The sequence below is a fragment of the Triticum aestivum genome, chromosome 4A (genome assembly GCF_018294505.1).
Source record: "Triticum aestivum cultivar Chinese Spring chromosome 4A, IWGSC CS RefSeq v2.1, whole genome shotgun sequence".
Lineage (NCBI taxonomy): Eukaryota > Viridiplantae > Streptophyta > Magnoliopsida > Poales > Poaceae > Triticum > Triticum aestivum.
This window is the reverse complement of record NC_057803.1, coordinates 500742009-500762798: the sequence shown is the minus strand read 5'-3', so window position 1 is coordinate 500762798 and position 20790 is coordinate 500742009.

The window sequence follows — 20790 nt, the reverse complement described above, 5'->3', positions numbered from 1 at the left end:
CTGTAGAGACCATTGGCAATTTAACAACACGTGGAGTGCCCTGGGCTAAAAGTGCCCAAACAAGTACAAGAAGCTACGACGGGACTCCAGGATCATAGGCATTACATATTTTGAATGGGAAAAGCTTGTCAAAGTTTAATCATTGATGTTAGCAAGAAGACGTTAGTTTAATATATTGGAATTGGAAAACCTTGTCAAAATTTTCTCATTGATGTTAGCCAGAAGACATGCATTTGATATTTTTGAGTGGGACGCCCTTGCTGTGAGCAGCGTCGAGTGTTTTTTCCTATTCCTGTGTTCAGTTTAGAAGTAAATAGTTACTCTGCTGAGATATTCCTGTGTTAAGAGTTTGTTCTGAATATTGTCTATGTAATGCCAGGCCTTGTGTTTGATTGCATAGTTTAGCTTGGAATGTTGTGGCATGCGACATCACGAGCTGTTCAGCGTGCCTCCTGAGAATAATGCTTCGTATTGTTTTGCATGTCGATCTAATGCCAGTGATTTGCTTGTTAAGAAGGTCATCCTCTTCTGTTGTTTCCGTGCTTAAGAAGTTCATCGTCTGATGTTTCATTCATAGCCTATACAGCAAGTCGGGTAGGTTAGACGTGAAACCATATGATCTTCCGACCAACTCATGATATTAGGTCGTGATTGGATCGTCGTTTTCCAACCAAAACCGCTTGTAAAACTGACGCTTGTAAATTAAAGCAGATGGTCTCGGGCGAAGGCGCTTGGTTGGTCGATTTCGACTAGTAAAATATCAAAAGTACTTCACACACGATAAAAACGCTGAACGACACTCGGACGATTGCTAATCCAGCCGTTAGCTGTTGTTTCAGCCTTGCCCATGGATAGCATGATATGCACGTCATGCATGTATCGTCTGGTAATGTCGTCCATATAACAGTGCTCGTAAAATATACACTGGTCTCTCAAATTACACGCGTAACCCACCGGTTTTACTTACAGACCTTGGGCCCTCGGTTTGATTACGCCTATATTTTACGCGTTGTTTCCGATGACGAGTAAATTACACTTGTATGTTAATACAGGTTTGAAATAAACCAGAGCTCCCAAGCGCGGCCTTACCGTTTCATGCCGTCTCAGATTCTCGAAGGTGCTCATAGGTGTCCGATGATCCTGCCTTCCTGAATGAGCAGCGGGCGTTGTATCAGACCATCCATAGGGCCCGCGAGGCCCTCTCCGTTGTCCTTCGAGTTGTTGCGCTCGCCGTGGCGCCGAGAATTGTTAACATCGTCAACGAACATGAGGATTCAGGAGATGACTTTATTTTTACTAGATGACACTAGGGACCCATTAGGGCCATAGCTGTACGTACGCAAGTGCCTCCTTATTATGTACAACTATATTTTTTTTGCTTTCTCCTGGTTTCCTGACATCACGGTCCCACACCATTGTCAACCTATGTAGTCAATATAAATGAGAGAATTGCACAAGGTGCGGCCGACAACTGGGACCAAGCAGCTCAAGCAGTATTTGTGTTTTTGAGGCGTGAGCACTGCAGAGTTTTTCTTGGCGATTATTTCGTTGTTGTTCAGAGGAGAGCATGGTATTAACTGGGCGGGCTGTGGCCCGTCTAGCCCAGGCCAGATATCCAACCCAGATACTAATTTTTTCAGGATGAAAATGGCTAGCCCAGCTATACATCTTTTTGAGGAATACCCAGGCAAGGTCAACTTGTTATTCTCCGCCCCGCTGGGCTGCAAATCTTTCCTAGGAGGGATGCATTAGGCTTAACAGGAAAATGGGATTTAAAAATAATAAATGAGATGTAATTATAAAAACTGGGCAGTAAATATAAAAAATGCACCAAACACGAAATTAGTTTATAAAATATTATTTATGGATTTTGAAAATCTTAAATTTTCATTGTTGCACGCGCAATGTTTCGTTGGATTTTTACATAATACAATTTTATATTTAATCTGACTAGAAATTTCGGGATAAGAATATTTCGGATCCCATCAAAATGTGGGAAATTTTATTGAATTCTGTCTTCAACGGTTGGTTGAAATTATTAATCATTTTCCAAGCTAGAAGATGGGTTGTACTTTTAACAAACTGTAAATGGGTTGTTGTAAATTTCATTAGAATTCAAAAATGGGCTGTACATTCTTACAAAACACAAATGGACTATAAGTTCTCTGCCACACACTTGTGGGCCTACTAAGTGACACGTCCCCTAAGAAAAATAAGTTGACGCGTATGCAAGGCTTTGTCAACTTATTATAGTCAACACACGGTTCTAGCAGCAGTGGTCGTTGGATGTCTATCCAACGGATGTCGTGCTTCTTCTTCAATCTCGGATATTCTTAGCTTCAGCCGCCCAAAGAATGATTCCTCCCCCTAACTTCTGGGGCGCACCATTTCGGAGGCTGACCTGTGGGCCTACTAAGTTGGAGCGTACCAAGGGCTTTGTCAACTTAGTTAATATAAATTATTCTAACTTCAGTGACCGTACAATGTCCATCCAACGGCCGTAGTGCTTCTTCAACATCTGGTCTTCTTGGTCCAGCCGCCCAAAGCAGCGCCGGTCGTGCCGCCTGCTCCTGCCTCCCGTGGCCGGCTGTGCTGCCGCGGATGCCTCACCCCCCTACTACTCCCACCGCTGGCCAGGCCATCCCTCCACTCACCCACACCCCCTATTATTCTGCGGCGACGGCAGCCTCACACCGCAGCCGAACCAGTGAACCCTCGTACTCCTCTCCGCGCGGGCTTCCACTGTTGCGTCTTCCCCGGCTCCACGTCGTCCCCTTCCTAGGCCTCACCATCGTCCACCGCCCTGGTGCTCTCAGCGCGGCGTGGTCAACATGGTCAATGACCAACTTCCATCGGAAGAGTACTGTACATGGAGAGGCTGACAGCTGGGTCCACGGCGACGCAAGGAAGTGCCTCCTTATTATGCGCAAAATAATTATTCCTACACCTCACAGCGGGGACCCATCGGACAGGCCACCTTATTTTGCAAAAAAAATGTTTCCCCCTGACTGCTGGGACCCACCGGACGGGCCACCGTATTTTGCAAAAAAAACGTTCCCCCGCTGTCAGCTCGGACCCACCGGAAGTTCCTCCTTATTACACACCAAAAAAATGAATACTCCCCCTGCTAGCTAGGACTCACCTTGGTGGGAGGCTGACTTATGGGCCTACTAAGTTGACGGGGACGGAGGGCTTTGTCAACTTAGTCAATATGAACGATTCTAGCTCCAGTGACCGTATGATGTCCATCCAACGGCCGTAGTGCTTCTTCAACCTCTGGTCTTCTTGCTCCAGCCGCCCAAAGCAGCGCCGGTCGTGCCGCCTGCTCCTGCCTCCCATGGCCGGCTGTGCTGCCGCGGAGGCCTCACCGCCCCTACTATTCCCACCATTGGCCAGGCCCTGCGGTGACGGCAGTCTCACACCGCAGCCGAACGAGTGAACCCTCATACTCCTCTCCGCGTGGGCATCCACTGCCGCGTGTTCACCGGCTCCACGTCGTCCCCTTCCTAGGCCTCGTCGTCGTCCACCGCCCTGGTGCTCTCGGCGCGGCGTGGTCAACGTGGTCAAGGAACGACTTGCATCGGACGTGGACTGTACATGGAGAGGCTGACAGCTGGGTCCACGGCGGCAGCAAGGAAGTGCCTCCTTATTACGCGGAAAATAATGATTCCTCCACCTGACAGCAGGGACCCACCGGAAGGGCCACCGTATTTCGTGAAAAAAACATTCCTCCCCTGACTGCTGGGACCCACCAGCTACACCTTCGCACACAAGGAAGTGCGTCCAGGCAAAAAAACGATTCGCCCCCCTGACTGCTGGGACCCACCAGTTACATCTTCGCACGCAAGGAAGTACGTCTGGGCAAAAAAACCAAAACGATTCGCTCCCTTGACTGCTGGGACCCACCAGCTACATCTTCGCAGGCAAGGAAGTGCCTGACAGTCGGGACCCACCTGGTCGAAGCATACGTAGCGTTGTCATTCTGGTCGCGAACGTGTACGTACATATATACTGGTCGATGTAGAGGTGCGCACGTGTCATAGTAGAGGCGTGTACGAGTCGTAGTAGAGGCGCGCACGTAGCATGTACACGTACGTACAACGGCCAGGGTGCAAGAAAGAAAATATGGCCACATACGTACATACGGGCAGGGTCTCGAACGCCTACTCGCGCATACATACGGCGAGGGCTCGTGTACATGGCTGGGTCGGAACGGAGAAACAGCGTCGTTGTCGTGTTCATGGGGAGGCAACAGAATGCGTCGTGTTCATGGGGAGGCAACGGAATGCGTCGTGTTCATGGAGAGGGGTGTGGCGTACCGCAAAACGGAGGAAACGAACCTCCTATTGTCGAAACGGGGGTCCTGTTGATCGGGAGGAGTGTGGCATACCGTAAAACGGAGGAAACGGACCTCCTACGGTCGAAATGGGGGTCATGTTGATCGGGAGGGGTGTGGCGTACCGCAAAACGGAGGAAACGGACCTCCTACGGTCGAAATGGGGGTCCTGTTAATCGGGAGGGGTGTGGCGTACAGCAAAACGGACAAAACGGACCTCCTACGGTTGAAACGGGGGTCCTGTTGATCGGGAGAGGTGTGGCGTACAGCAAAACAGACGAAACGGACCTCCTACGGTCGAAACAGGGGTCCTGTTCATCGGGAGAAAAACGGGACTCCACGGAATACTGTTCATCTCCACCGTCGACCTCCTCTAGCCTCCACGAGCTCCTGTTCATCTAGCCTCCACCGCGTGCTACTCCACCGGCTACTGTTCAACCACCCCTCCACCGTCTACTGTTTATCCAGCCCTCCACACCACGGGGTCCTGTTCAACCACCCCTCCACGGGCACCCCTCCACCGTCTACTGTTCATCCAGCCGTCCACACCACGGGGGCCTGTTAATCCAGAGGCAACGCCACCGCTCACTGTTCATCCACCCCCCCCCCCCCCGCAACGCTCACTGTTCATCCAATCGATCGGCTTCAGTTAGCAGCGGTAGCGAAGGAATCGCTCGATCGGGTTCAGTTAACAGCCATCGATCGATCGCTCGGGTTCAGTAACGCGTAGCCTGCAGTGCAATCGCTCGGGTTCAGTTAGAGCCCAACGCCTCGCTCGGGTTTAGTTAGAGCCAACGCCTCGCACACATGCGCGTACGTGTATGAGAGAAACACGCATCGCTCGGCCCTCGACCTCCCATCCTAACCGGGAACTCCCCGAAATTTTCCTCGCCCTCGCTTCTACCACGGTTTTTTTCCGTCATGGACGGCCCAAAGAATGTCATGCAGCCGCGTCTCCGGCCCGCCCAGGACGAAAAGCCCATTTTCTGTCATAATTTTTTGTCATAGAAGTAGGAGCACACCACATCTATGATGATACCAGGTTTTGTCACAATTATCGTCATAGAAGTGTCATATGTATGACAGAAAAAAATTCGTTCGGCCCAAAATGTCACGGATGTGTCTTTTTTTGCAGTGTATGGACCGGAAGGTCTGAGGTAAACTACTCACACTTCATCGGAGGGGCTATGGTGTTGATATAGAAGCCCTCCATGATCGATGCCCCCTCCGACGGAGTTCCGAAAAAGGCCCCAAGATGGGATCTCGTGGATACAGAAAGTTACGGCGGTGGAATTAGGGTTTTGGCTCTGTATCTGGTAGTTTGGGGGTACGTATGTATATATAGGAGGAAGGAGTACGTCGGTGGAGCAACAGGGGGCCCACGAGGGTGGAGGGCGCCCCCTACCTCGTGGCCTCCTGGTTGGTGTCTTGACGTAGGGTCCAAGTCCTCTGGATCACGTTCGTTCTGAAAATCACGTTCCTGAAGGTTTCATTCCGTTTGGACTCCGTTTGATATTCTTTTTCTGCGAAACTCTGAAATAGGCAAAAAAACATCAATTCTGGGCTGGGTCTCCAGTTAATAGGTTAGTCCCAAAAATAATATAAAAGTGTATAATAAAACCCAATAATGTCCAAAACAGAATATAATATAGCATGGAACAATCAAAAATTATAGATACGTTGGAGACGTATCAACCGGCTCTCGCCGCATCACGACAGTCAGTTTTCGGCTTTCTCTACTGAGGTGCTCCTTTGGATAAACCAAGGCACAATCGCAGTAGTTCTCCCTTTACTACGTTAGCCGATTTAGCGGAATATAAGGTAGCAAGCACAAGAGTCGGGCAACCCAACTATTGACCAAAGACATGATTCGGAGCCAATGCATATAATGCTAAATTCGGGTGCTGTCGGGGATATACCCCGCGGTGTAACCCGGCTGGATGTATGACCCGGATGGATCTTGGCGACTCACTTGTGACCCTCCCGGAGCTTGGCGACTCACGGGCAACCCGCCCAATCTTGGTGGCTCATTAGTGACCCGACGGTTGTTTCAGATGGATGACAAGGCCCAAGGCCCAGAAGACCAACTCATGTTATGGTGGGCCAACTTAAGAGGAAAGGCATAAGAATATTCTCCTACAAAGGACGCAAGATTAGGACTCCACTTGTAATATAGTAATCCTAATCCTACTAAGACTAGTCATGTAACCCGCCCCTTCAACATATATAAGGAGGGGCAGGGCTCCCCAAAGTGGGACAAGGGACAAGAAACAATCTCTATGGCTAGACATAAAGGGGGAGCCGGCTTATGCAGCGAATCTCTCATGAGCATAATGAGATCTAGCCACAAACAGCATGTAGGGCTATTCCGGACGATGTTTCCCGCGGCCCGAAGCTGTCTAAATCCTTGTCTTGTGTTGCGTCTCTCGATTCCGCTCAACCCCTCTCAAGCTACTACAAAGATGCATTGGCCTCACGACTAAGTCCTCACAATAGGACATCTATCGTGACACTTCCACGACAGTTGGCGCCCACCGTGAGGCCCGCGCACGGTGGTGTTGAGTTTTTGAAGGGATCTCTTTCGAGGATCGAGAGGTTGGCAATTTTCTAGATGAAGAAGAATCATTGCGGAAGGATTTACGTTGTTTCGAAGACGCACGGTTGCCAACGTGAATCGCCGAGATCCGCAGGAGTGTTTCCACCACACACAAAGTATATTACAGGAATCCATCAAAATCGTCGAGTCACCAATGGCATAAACCCACACGCGTAATCATCAGTACACACTGTTGCTGCTACTTCCATGAGCATGGAGCGAAGATCGAAGGAAAAACACTACTTCAAGTAATAAGTACGCGTGATCAGATCTCAAGGTGATATAATCTCACTAGTACTGATCCTAGTATGGTTCTAGTTTTTTATTCCATCCATGGACGGAAACCAGCGTCCGGTTGCAATTTGCTTGATCCGATCTGCTCAAAAAAAGAAAAAAAAAAGAAAAGAAGGGAGTTGTCAGATCAACCACGACCCGAAGAGGATAGGGTCGTGGGCATGGACTTCGTCGCTGCTCGGGGCCGGCTCTCGCCTTGCGCCTCTGCCTCCAGCCGGTCGTTGCTCCGGCTGGCTCCGGCAACGCTGTGCCTCGAGCGGCTGCCTCCACCTCTCCGCCTGTGTCCGCCGGTGTGGCTCTTAGAGCCGGCGCCTCGCCTGGCCAGTGCCCCCTCACGCTGAGCCGCCCGATCCCGAGTCGCCGCCGAGCTCACCTTCGCCTGCTGCGGCGAGCCGCCCCGGCCGAGGGCAGCCTGTGAAGCGCCGCCCGGGCCCCCCCTCGAGCGCTTCTTCTGCCTCCGTTGTTCAGCGTCGCGGCGTTTTGCCTCGCCCTCACAGCAGGAGAGCCGCCGTACTGCCGGGCTGCTAAGTCACCGTCGCCGTCGCGCTTGTGTCTCGAAGCCGCCTGATGCCTCTGCTTGCGAGCAGCCCCTGCGCACCTTCCGTTGGGTTGCCGCCGTGTCACCTCTCCTTTGAGCAATAGTTCAAGACCGAGTCAATTTACACGCAGGAGCCGAGGCATTTTGAGTTTATGGCTACTGCTGCCACTTCCCAGCCACAGGGCATCATCTATCAAACAAAATTGCTGTTGCTACATCCCCTACCTGGCATCACACCCCTGTGCTAAGTCGCCGGCGCTTCTCCGCCTCCACGGCCGAGCACCGAGCCGCCGGCCACTGCCCAACGCGTGCGTCGCCATGGCTCAGCACGACTTGCTCTGCTTCGAGCAAGCTTCTCTATGGTTCTGTACTATGGCTGAGAAGAGGATGCGGTCGGCCTGCTCAACTGACTGCAAAAGACATGATATGTCGATCATTATCGGGATTGAACAGTAAAAGAAAGAACCAAATAGCTTGTTCGTTAGGAAGGAACAAAGCTCAAACAGTTTAGCACCCGTGGTCATCTACTACTAGTAGTATGTGCACGCCTCTCAAGATCAAGTTGATTTTCTCAAACTCATCAGAGATCACGTGGTGGAGAAATCAATACTACTCACTCATCAGATATCAGACCAGGCGGAATGCTAGATCCGCGACTGGGGCTCCATATCCCAGCTAAACTATGGACGCGCAAAGATCATCTGTCATCCGATTAAATCAGGTGCTATCCGTCCGATAATTTGCACATATTTATTCTTTCCAAGAACAATATTCTGGTTTATGTGCAGGATAATGATTCATTATAAAGGTGGCGTCATACTGTGCCGATGAAGTGTGTGTTAGCATCATCATGCACTGACGTCCGCCCCTGTTTATTGTTGAACTGGTGTGCGCCAGCCGCCGCCCGTGCAGCTCGATCTACATCAACTCGCCTAAGATTGACTCGCCGTCTGCGCGGCTTACCGTGAATCAGCAATTAACCCGTCCGTCTGCATCGGCTTACCATGCAAAGGCTGTTTCCGCCGTCTGTGCCGGTTTACAACACCACAGACAAATCACCCGTCCGCCCCCGCGGCTGGTTCACCAGACTGCTCTGGCTTACAACGCCGTGGCCGACTCATCTATCTCACCTCTGATGCTGCAGTCATTTTACTGTCCGCCCTGCGGTCCGGCCTATTCAACGTGCCGAGTTGACTAACGGACACCCCTGAGGATCATAAAGACATTAGGTGATATCTGTCCAGACTATTTTAAATAGCACGTATCAACTTTTTCCTTTTGAGAACAATTACTCCGGGTTATGATATTATTTATGCAGGACATTTGGTCACTACAAGAGCGGTAGCGACTCGCCCGCGTCCATATTGCCTCTAATGTTGCGGTTGTTTTTTCTGTCTGCCTCCGCGGTTTGGTGTATATCAACATAATGCGCCTAACTTGCCCGTTCGCACGGTTCACCGTGTCGCTTCATCGTGGTGGTCAACTGATCATCAACTCTGCGGCGGATAAATTCTGGCCTGATATATCAGGTGAGATCCATCCAGTATTTTTTTATTGCTTTCTTTAAAAGAGCAATTACTCTGGCTTGCAAGTCCTCTAGTGCAGGACAAGTTATATCATTGAGATGTTGAATGACTCATACCGTTTTATATCACGGTCAAATATGAAGAATCTCAAGACAGCTCCTCCAGTTGTCTTAAGACTCGGGGGCTACAATGACATGACTCGGCGAAATTGGCCGGTGTCAGTGAATTCAAGAACTCCGGGTCATTGGAGGGAAGATAACCCAGTTCCGGAGGCTACCGTTATATTGGTGAAAAATTTAAAAGCCGTCCGAAAATTTTCGGCTTAAAAAAGTGATTGACAATCATAGAGTTCTAGCTCAATAAAAGAACTCCGTGTTATCACGAAGGATTCCGGTTCAAAATCTGGTTCAAGGTAAATCTGTCTCTCACAAAGCATTGAAGCTCAATATCCGGTTTAAAATCTGGCCCACAAAGCTCGGAAGCTTTTAATATTCGGCTCAACGCCTGGTTCAAGTGGAATTCATTACTCACAAGTTCAAATTCTCAGAAAAATTAAAGGGACCAAAGAGAGTCTGTTGCAAAACACAGCTCAAACACAGGTACCCCGTTTCAATGATCATTTGGGGGCTTCCTGTTCAAACATAGGTCGTATTCGAACCAAAGAGAACATAGCTGTCGGTACCCTCTTGATCGGCACAATGCCAAACTCATTAGGGGCTTCTTGATCGTATTTGAATCATAGCTTAACCCCTTTTGGGTCCGACTTGGATCGTATTCGAATCAGGGTCGTTAAAAACCACTCAAGGTCATTTGGGGGCTTCTTGTTCAAACATAGGTGGTATTCGAACCAAAGAGAACATAGCTGTCGGTACCCTCTTGATCGGCGCAACACCAAAGCCACTCGGGGCTACATGATCGTATTCGAATCCTAGCTTAACCCCTTTGGTCCGGTTTACTGATCGTATTCGAATCAGAAGCCTCAAATTATTCTTTCTATTTTGCTTAAGTTTTTTGAAAACAGTCGTTTGGGTTTGTCTTGAGACTTTTTGTTCATATCTGAAGCATATATGTGGTTTCGATTAACCCGACTTGACTTTGGATGATAAGTCGCCATATATGACAATCATAAACATTTGGAAGTTTTTGGCTTCTAAAGATTGGATTATCACCCTTACTGCACAGGTATCCTAAACCGGTAGTACGATTCAATATCGCAGGAACCGGTTTTTCAAACCGGGTTATATTATTAAAATCTTTAATAGCCAACATGGCTCGATTTTTTATTATGGTTATCAATAACCAATATTACGATTGAGGTTTTCAAAGTTGCTTCAGCTCAATTGATATTATTTTATCAATGGATATAATTTATTCTACAATGGAAGGAATAGTCCCGAGTCGCTGCAGGCTTACGACCCGGCATTTGGGGGCTATATTATTCAAGTTGAGATTACATCAAATATGCAGGTCCCATGTCACTGCCAGCATGCACCATGGCACTTGGGGGCTAATACAAAGTCATTTTTTATTGGCCTTATTATTGAAGACCCGACTCATCACATCATAATGAGCCGGCCCTTGGGGGCTACCAATTCTCCTGTCAAAAATTATATTGAAGGTACACAAGTTTTATTACATTATATTGAAGGGTCCAATGCTCAGTTGGTAAAACACAAAGCTCTTAACCTTGTGGAAGTGGGTTCAAGCCCCATGATGGGGGTTACATCATATGATGTTCTTTTCAAAAGAAGTATATATAAAGTCTCGGCTCAATATTATCTTACTGAGCCGGCCCTTGGGGGCTACACGTTGTTGTTCAAGTCTATATGATCATATTTATAAAGTCCCTGCTCATTATTGCATAATGACCCGGCCCTTGGGGGCTACACTGATTGAAGTTTTTTATGAGTATAAGGCAATTACAGGTCCCAGGTTGCTGCAAGCATGACAACCCGGCACTTGGGGGCTACATATATGGAGTATTCAGTCTTTACTAGTGACTAAGATGAACAACATGGATTTCTTCAAAGTGGTTGTATTTATATTGAAGCAAGTCTTAAGTCATCACTTTGTTTCTGCTCAAGACTTGGGTGCTACAGGTAATACGGATATAAGGGAGAAAAATCTTCAAATTCTCAGTTTGAGTAAATCAGATTGACCCAGCGTCAGCAACAATTATGACCCGATGCTATCAATATTTACAAACCGGATATTTTGGCAATGATAAACCGGCAAGTTCTACAAGCCGGCTGAAACTCAGATGAGTTTTTCAAGACCAATATTTTTTAAGCCGGCGTTTTGGAAGCCGATTCAAGTGGATTATTTCTTACAATATTTCTCTATAAGATACTAATATCTACAAATTGACTCTGAAGCTGGCCTATTGACCCGAATTTCTCAAAAGAAGTATCCGGATTTTTTACGTTGACAAAATTGAAACATATCTGCTAAGGGAGATTTGCTATGAGATTATGGACATGTATATATCAACAAGGAAATGACAAGGACTTAAGGATGATCATGTGCCGGCTTACAAAATATTTAACCCGGAGCACAACCTGTCAAATTTGTTCTTGTGTTTATATCACAGATTAGTTTAACATACATAAATCCAAATTAAACTAGGGGCTAATATCGGGGATATACCCCATGGTGTAACCCGGCTGGATGTATGACCCGGATGGATCTTGGCGAGTCACTGGTGACCCACCCGGAGCTTGGCGACTCACGGGTAACCCGCCCGATCTTGGCGGCTCATTAGTGACCCGGCGGTTGTTATAGATGGATGACAAGGCCCAAGGCCCAGAAGACCAGCTCATGTTATGGTGGGACGGCTTAAGAGGAAAGGCATAAGGAAGATTATCCTGCAAAGGAAACAAGACTAGGACTCCACTTGTAATAGAGTAGTCCTAATCCTACTAGGACTAGTCATGTAACCTGCCCCTTCAATATATATATAAGGAGGGGCAGGGCTCCCCAAAGAGGGATAAGGGACAAGAAACAATCTCTAGGGCTAGACACAAAGGGGGGCCCGGCTTATGCGGCGACTCTCTCATGAGCATAATGAGATCTAGCCACAAATAGCATGTAGGGCTATTCCGGACGATGTTTCCCGGGGCCCGAAGCTGCCTAAATCCTTGTCTTGTGTTGCGTCTCTCGATTCCGCTCAACCCCTCTCAAGCTACTACAAAGATGCATTGGCCTCATGACTAAGTCCTCACACTAGGACATCTGCCGTGACACTTCCACGACATGTGCCAAACTATACTTATAAAAAGTGTTCGGACTTTTGTTGCCATAGTGTGGGGTGCTGTGCAGCCCCTGGCGAACATGAAAACGCACCAAAGTGTACGGGCGCTACCTGATAGGATTATCCACAGGGGAGCTGGAAAAAAAGAAAGAAAACAGAAAAGGTACAAAGGTAAAAAGCTGGAGTCCTACAACTCCAGCCGCAAACTGTTCTCATTGCAATTTAATTAGTACGTCAAAGTGCATTAATACAGGTAGTGCGATAAGCAACATGCTATTTGATGGGCTATTGTCCTGGAGGGGTCCCGTGTTGTTGCGGATCACTGTGCGAAAGACATTATCTTTGAATGAATGTATGCGAGCTCCCTCTGCCTTGTATGATAAAACAAAGTGTTTTATGCAATATAATGATTATTATGTTTTTAAATTTTTACTTCCTGTGCGGCCGTGTTGTATGAAATCTGAGGGTTAACCAGTCATTGGCTTCTGCCCCCACGTAGGTAGTACGGGGCTATTCGGGATGGAATCTAAACAATCTTGATCCAATTAGATGGTCCTTGAAGGAGTTTTTTAGCGCAACGAACCAGGCAACCAGACTATGCGGCTGTAACGCCCTCACTTAGCCATAGGAGTGCGACAATAGAAACATGGGCGCAGCCCCTAGGGGCATGCATAGTAGTAATGTGCTTCGAGGGCTAATAGACTTTCACAATAAGTATGTGAGTTCTTTATGACTAATGTGCATCCATGGGTTATACGCACTCTCACCTTTACGCCATTTGCTAGCCTCTCCAGTACCATGCATTGCCCTTTCTCACCTCGGGATGTGGTGCAAACTTCGCCGATGCAACCAAACCCCGTGATATGATATGCTCTATCACACATAAACCTCCTTATATCTTCCTCAAAATAGCCACCATACCTACCTATCATTGCATTTCCATAGCCATTCCGAGATATATTGTCATGCAACTTCCACTGTTCCGTTATTATGACACACATCATCATTGTCATATTGCTTTGCATGCTCTTATAACTGACATAGTATTTGTGCCTCAACCACCACTCATCATTTTTTATACATGTTACACTAGATCATTGCACATCCTGGTACACTGCCAGAGACATTCATAGAGAGTCATATTTTGTTCTAGTATCGACTTGTAATTTTGAGTTGTAAGTAAATAGAAGTGTGATGATCATCATTCATTATTAGAGCATTGTCCTAAGTGTGGAGATAAAAATAAATAAAATAGGCCAAAAAGAGCCCACCAAAAATATGAGAGAAAAAGAGAGAAGGGGCAATGTTGCTACCTTTTTCCACACTTGTGCTTCAAAGTAGCACTATGTTTTTCATATAGAGAGTCTCCTATGTAGTCACTTTCATATAAGTTGTGGGAATTTTTCATTATAGAACTTGGCTTGTATCTTCCGATAATGGGCTTCCTCAAATTCCCAAGGTCTTCTAGAGCAAGCAAGTTGTATGCACACCCATTTAGTTTTCATTTCGAGCTTTCATACACTTATAGCTACTAGTGCATCCGTTGAATGGAAATCCCTACTCCTTGCATTGACAACAATTGACAGGCATCTCCATAGCCCGTTGATTAGCCTCGTCAATCTGAGACTTTCCCCTTTTTTCTCCATATCAATCACTACCACCATACTCTGTTCCACCCATAATGCTATATTCATGCCTTGCGCTCATGTATTGTGTGGTGGTTGAAAAAGCTAAAGTGCATTAAAAAGTATGACCAATTGCTTGACTGACACCGGTGTAGTGCATGATTTATACTTTGTGTTAAGAAGATGGAGCATGACAAGGCTATACGATTTTGTAGGGATAGCGTTCTTTAGCATTTTTATTTTGGAAGGCATGATTGTTTGTTGGTATGCCAAGTATTGATGTCTTTGTGTCAAATTATAGACTATCGCTTTGAATCATTTGGATCTAAATATTCATACCATAAAAGAAAGATTACATGATGAACATATTAGGTAGCATTCCACATCAAAAAAATGTTTTTTTCATTTACCTACTCGAGGAGGAGCAGGAACTAAGCTTCGGGATGCTTGATACGTCTCCAACGTATCTGTAATTTGTTTCATTTACCAACTCGAGGACGAGTAGGAATTAATCTCGGGAGGCACGCCCCCAGGCTTGTGTGCCCCTTGTGGCACCTCTTGACCTAATTACACCTCTATAAATTCCCAAACATTCCCAATACATCCTAGAGACACCCAAAATACTTTTTCCCGGCCTCAAATTTTTGTTCTTCCGCAATCCAATTTGGAGGCCTTTTCTGATACTCTGCCGAAGGGGGGATCGATCACGAAGGGCTTCTACATCAACCTTGCTGCCCTTCCGATGATGTATGAGTAGTATAGCATAGACCTATGGGTCCATAGCTAGTAGCTAGATGACTTCTTCTCTCTCTTTGATCTTCAATACAATGTTCTCCTCAATGTTCTTGGAGATGTATTCGATGTAATCTTCTTTCGCGGTTTGTTGGGATCCGATGGATTGTGGGTTTATGATTAGATTATTCATGAGAAATATTTGAGTCTTTTCTGAATTCTTATATGCATGATTGTTATAGCTTTGTATTTCTCTATGATCTATCTGTGTGGTTTGGCCAACTAGATCGATTTATCTTGCAATGGGAGATGTGCTTTGTAATGGGTTCAATCTTGCGGTGCTCTATATCCCAATGACAAAGTAGGGGACAAGACACGTATTTTTATTGTAGTCATTAAGGGGAAAATGATGAGGTTTATTCATATTAGTTGAATTTACTTTGTCTACATCATGTCATCTTGCTTAAGGCATTACTCTGTTCTTATGAACTTAATACTCTAGATGCATGTTGGATAGTGGTCGATGTGTGGAGTAATAGTAGTAGATGCAGGCAGAATTTGGTCTACTTGTCTCGGATGTGATGCCTATATACATGATCATTGCCTTGAATATCATCATAACTATGCGCTTTTCTACCAGTTGCCAACATTAATTTGTTTACCTATCGTATGCTTTTTGTTCGAGAGAGAAGCCTCTAGTGAAAACTATGGCCTCGGGGTCTACATTTATCATATATTAAAATCCAAGAGTACCTTGCTGCAATTTATTTACTGTTCTTTTATTTTGTGTTTTTGTTTATCTATATACCATTATCAGATTTGATCCTTGCAATTATCCGTCGAGGGGATTGACAACCCCCTTGATCACGTTGGGTGCAAGTATTTGTTCTTTTGTGTGTAGGTGGTTTTCATGTGGTTCTCCTACTGGATTGATAATCTTGATTCTTAACTAAGGAAAATACTTATCTCTACTGTACTGCATCATCCTCTCCTCTTTGAGAAAATCCCAGCGCAGCTTACAAGTAATAAGAGCGCCTGCTTTTTTAAAGAAGGCCATCATGCCTAGCTTTATTGAATCACAAAAGTGTTTACATCGTCTATGAGCTTGCCAATAAAAAAGTCACGAGGCTCGTCCAACCAAGTAATATTATACTTATTATAAAAAGTATAGTTAGCTAGCACATGAGCCGCTTGATTACATGAATGAAAACAATGCTTAAACATGACCTTCCCAGTTGCAGTACCTATGTCCACACATTCTGCAAATAGTGATGCAGCTTCATCTCCGAGGATAGCAGCTGTAGCACAACTTCCTTCATTCGCAAACAAAGCAACTTCAACGTTTAATTTTGTAAATCTTGGGTCTGGCTTGCATCGTTTTGTTTCATGCATATCATGCGATCTTGCTATAGCGGCCTAGAAGTTTCTTGCTATAGAAAGAACCGAGATTGGACATCTCCATGAAGGTGGCATCGGTTCATTATGTGTCTCTTGCCACCCAATCCACCAAAGATATTAGCCACCCGCTGCAAGAGCTTCTTTAAAATTTATACTTGGGTGTATAAGCAAATGGTTGTCCGGTAGTGAAAGTAAATGCTCAAAAATAACCGGACCGGATCTATCCACTGGCAGTGAGTGGTCAATGATATCCATCATACCTAGTCTGGTCCACAAGTCCCTCGCATGCACACACTGGAACAGGGGGTGTCAGATGTCGCGCCTTGGTGGCAGAATGGACAGGCGTTGTTTGAGCCAACATACATATTAGTTAGGATGGCTCTTAAAAGAATGATCCCTCATAACACTCTCCAATAGAAAATATGAACTTTACGTGGAACTGATAATTTCCAAAGAGAGAGCGCCTGCGTTGATTTGGGCCAGCTCGCGCGCGTCAACATGAGTACAGTAGGTTCGACTAGGTCAGTTCGGTTCGATTGGAGTGGACCGGTTCGCTACAGTACAAAAACAAAACCCAAGGAAAAAAAGAACCATGGAAGTGGAATGTGCAACCAACATCAAAACTGGGGGGAAACTAAAATGAGATAAAAATTGTTAAATTTGCCTAAATTGAATATAAATTGAGAATTTTCACTACACTAGATGATACCCCACACGTTGTTGCGGGAATACTTTACAACATGTTTCATTGTAATTCATTGTATGAAACATGAATATTTGAAGTAATAATATAAAACGCTAAAACTTAAAATACATATAATTTATTATGTTTGATTACTATATATTTGTTAAATATTTTTAAAATATATATACCATAATAGAATGAAAATTCTCATGTATGTTTGCATATTGAGATGGGTCTTTTTTCATGCATGTCATGATGAAGTGGCATTCTTGCATGTTGAAAGATTATGGTAGTGGGGGTGGACCTTTTCTCATGCATGTTATGCGATGATGTGACATGCTTGCATGTTGAGAGAAATAGTTAATGGGCTGTAGCTATTTAGATATATGCCACAAACATACAACTTGTGGGTAAAAGTTGAAATTCACTCTTAAGTTATTCATATTCATACGGTGCATCGTCTGTATGTAAAATGTTATATTGAGCCTTGCCAAAACATTACAATTAGTAAAATTATGCCTGAAGTAGCATTCTATGTACTTGATTAGTACGACCATGTTGCCTAAAAATTACGTCCTGCTTATCTCTAATTTATCCACCCGGAATATTTTTCTCTAATTTCGCTCATGTGTTGGACTGGAATGACACGAATCAGTTCTATTCGCCTATGGGGCATGCTAGGCAGATCCATCAGTTCATGAGCTGTCCTGACATTATCCAATGGCGCCCTTTGTCGCTGTCAAAACCGACCGATCTCGGGTAGGGGGTCCCGAACTATGCGTCTGAGGATCGAGGGTAACAAGGGACAAGGGGGACACAATGTTTACCCAGGTTCGGGCCCTCTTAATGGAGGTAAAACCCTATGTCCTGCTTGATTGTATTTGATGAGTATAGGGGGTTACAAGAGTTGATCTACCTCGAGATCGTAATGGCTAAACCCTAGCTGTCTAGCCTATGAGAATTCGGATAGCCTCTATGGACTAAACCCTCCGGTTTATATACACACTAGAGGGACCTATGGTTGTAGAGAGTCGGTTTGTGGGGGAAGGAAATAACATATCCAGACACCAATCTTGCATCCACGCATAGGGGAGTCCTATCCAGACACGGGGGGGGGGGGGAGTCTTCTGCTTGTATCTTCATGACCCATCAGTCCGACCCATATCGAATAACCCGGACACCCGAGGACCCCTTAATCCAGGACTCCCTCAGTAGCCCCTGAACCAGTCTTTGGTGACAATGTGTTCGGCACGCGAATTGTCTTCGGCATTGCAAGGCAGGTTCCTCCTCCTGAATACTTTAAAACAGTTCCCTGAACAAAGGAACTGTACCCGGCTCTGTATAATTGTTACAACCCTTAGTCACGAAGGCAAGATATCCAAATAAAACAATGTCTCTTCACTGACAACTTTTTCGGTGAAACATCATATCTGGCTCTTTAACATTTCAAACCGTTTTCACACCTCCTGCTTCGCATTTCGAGGCATAGCCTCCATTGGCACGTCTTGTCAAAATAGAAATCATGCCCGCCTATTACGGGATCCTCACCAATACTATTTTGGGCAATCCAACCGTGCCATTCGCACAATCTCTTCGGGAACTGGCGAATTTTAAGGCTTGAGGGGGGGGGGTATTTCACCGCCTATATAAGAGGATAAAATTCCTTCTTTTTCTCCCATGCCTTTCTCCTAGCTCTTGCCTTCCCTTCCTTTGTGGTCCAGCGCCCAAAACCTCAATCTTTCCCACCAACCTCCCCAGCCATGTCTAGATCTAGTTCTAAGGGCAAGTGGGAGGCCTCCTCCATCACTGAGAAGGACGTCAAGGAGCTCCGGGGCGCGGGGTACATGTCTACGGACATCGTGCACAGGCTCCTCAACAAGGGTGTGGTCACGCCTACCCCTAAGCTTGGCGAGAGAGTATTGTTCATACCCCACTTCCTCCGCGGGCTAGGGTTTCCTCTTCACCCCTTCGTTCGTGGCCTCATGTTTTATTACGGGCTGGATTACCATGATCTAGCCCCAAACTCCTTTCTCCACATATCGGCGTTCATCGTCGTGTGCGAGGCTCTCCTCCGCATCCCACCACACTTCAGCTTATGGCTGAAGGTTTTTAATCAAAGCCGAAGGTGGTCGACGGGCAGCACGTGGACTGCGACGGGGCATGGTGAGCAAACTCCTCAACACCGTCTGGCCCAAAGGGGCGTTCGTGGAGATGGTCAAGGTCTGGCAACAGGAGTGTTTCTACATCACCGAACCCCGCAATGCCAACTGGGCAGCCGCACCGATTTCAGATCCGGACCCCCCACTAGGCTCACCTCCTGGACCGATAAAGGCCTCGACTGGGGGTCCATGGCGGATGTGCAGATGCTGCAAAAGCGCATCACCAACATGATAGGAAAAAACATCAGTCTCACAGATGTGATTCAGGTGACGCTATTCCGCCGGACCCTCCCTTGCCAGCTCTGGGCCTCTCATATGTGGGAGTTTAATCCGGAGGAGCCACGGACCTTGAAGCACTTCTTCGGCACGACGCATGAAGACATTTGGAAGTTTCTCTTCAAGGCCCAAAAAACATGGCCAAAGAAGACTGAAGACATTGGTCTTGACATCGAGAATCCGGCCTTGCCAGTAAGCATGATTTTCCTGAGTACCTATTCGATAAATAAGTTTAGATATAATGTATTGCATGTTCTTCGTACAGGGCATGACGGCTAAGGCGGAGCGGATCAAGTGTCCTGCTCTGCTGCCCGAAGACCCAGCCACACCCAAGCTGATAGAGATGCTGGTCCCGGCGCCCTATCAAGTGCCAGAGAAGAAGGCCAAGAAGAAGAAGGGCAAGGAGACCAAGAGCAGCCCCCGCCACAAAGGTCCTGCGGACGCTATGTCTAGAGAGACGGAAGCCCCCTCCTCCCATGAGGGAGACGGGGAAGAGGAAGAGGAGGAGGAGGTAGAGAGTGACTCCCCCTACAAGGGGAGGAAGAAGAAGAGGGCGGCCACCGAAGACCCATAGTGGGAGGCGGCCAAGAGGGGGAAGATGACCCTCCAGGACAATTCGGACTTAGATGCCAAACTGGTCCCCAAAAAACCTCCCAGAGTGAAGCCCCTGGCCGAATTGTAAGTGTTTAGATACTTACTGTTTATCTTTCATTCTTCCTATTTTCATCACATAAGTTATCATGTTATGCATCTTTCAGCCCTCCCCATGATCTTTCGAACACTTCGCTATCGGAGGGGAGTTCTCTGCCACCTGAAATGGCAGAGAGCGAGACGCCGCCACGAGCCCCCTCACCAACCATCATGGATGATATCGAGGTGTTATCCCGAAGGACCTCTCCAGGCCACGGAGGGGCGGGCAAGGCTGTCGAGAAGGCACCCGAGGGTAATACCTCGGTCGTCGAAGACATAGGGGAGGTTACCCCTATGGAAACCAACGGTGGGGATCATCAACAATTCGGGCCCCAGCCGGACACTCTCCCGGAGACCAATGTGGCTCCGGGATTGGGTGAGCAGCGCCCTTCAAAGGAGGGGGGAGCACCAGCTCCATCGGCGACCTCCACTAATCCGGAGGCACCGAACACTCTAGTGGAAGCACTGCAACGTGCTTCCATCGTGGAGGAGCACCGCACCCTGATGGGTGCGGTAGTAGAGAAGGTTCAGTCCGCCAAGAGCGGACTGAACGAAGCTTTTGCTAGCTTACTGACAGGATTCAAGGTATGTGACGTAATGCTCTAGACACTTTTTTCATATAAAGGAATATACTTGTGCATAGATAGTAGCCCCTGTGACTCTGCCTGGTTTTGAGAAAAGACAG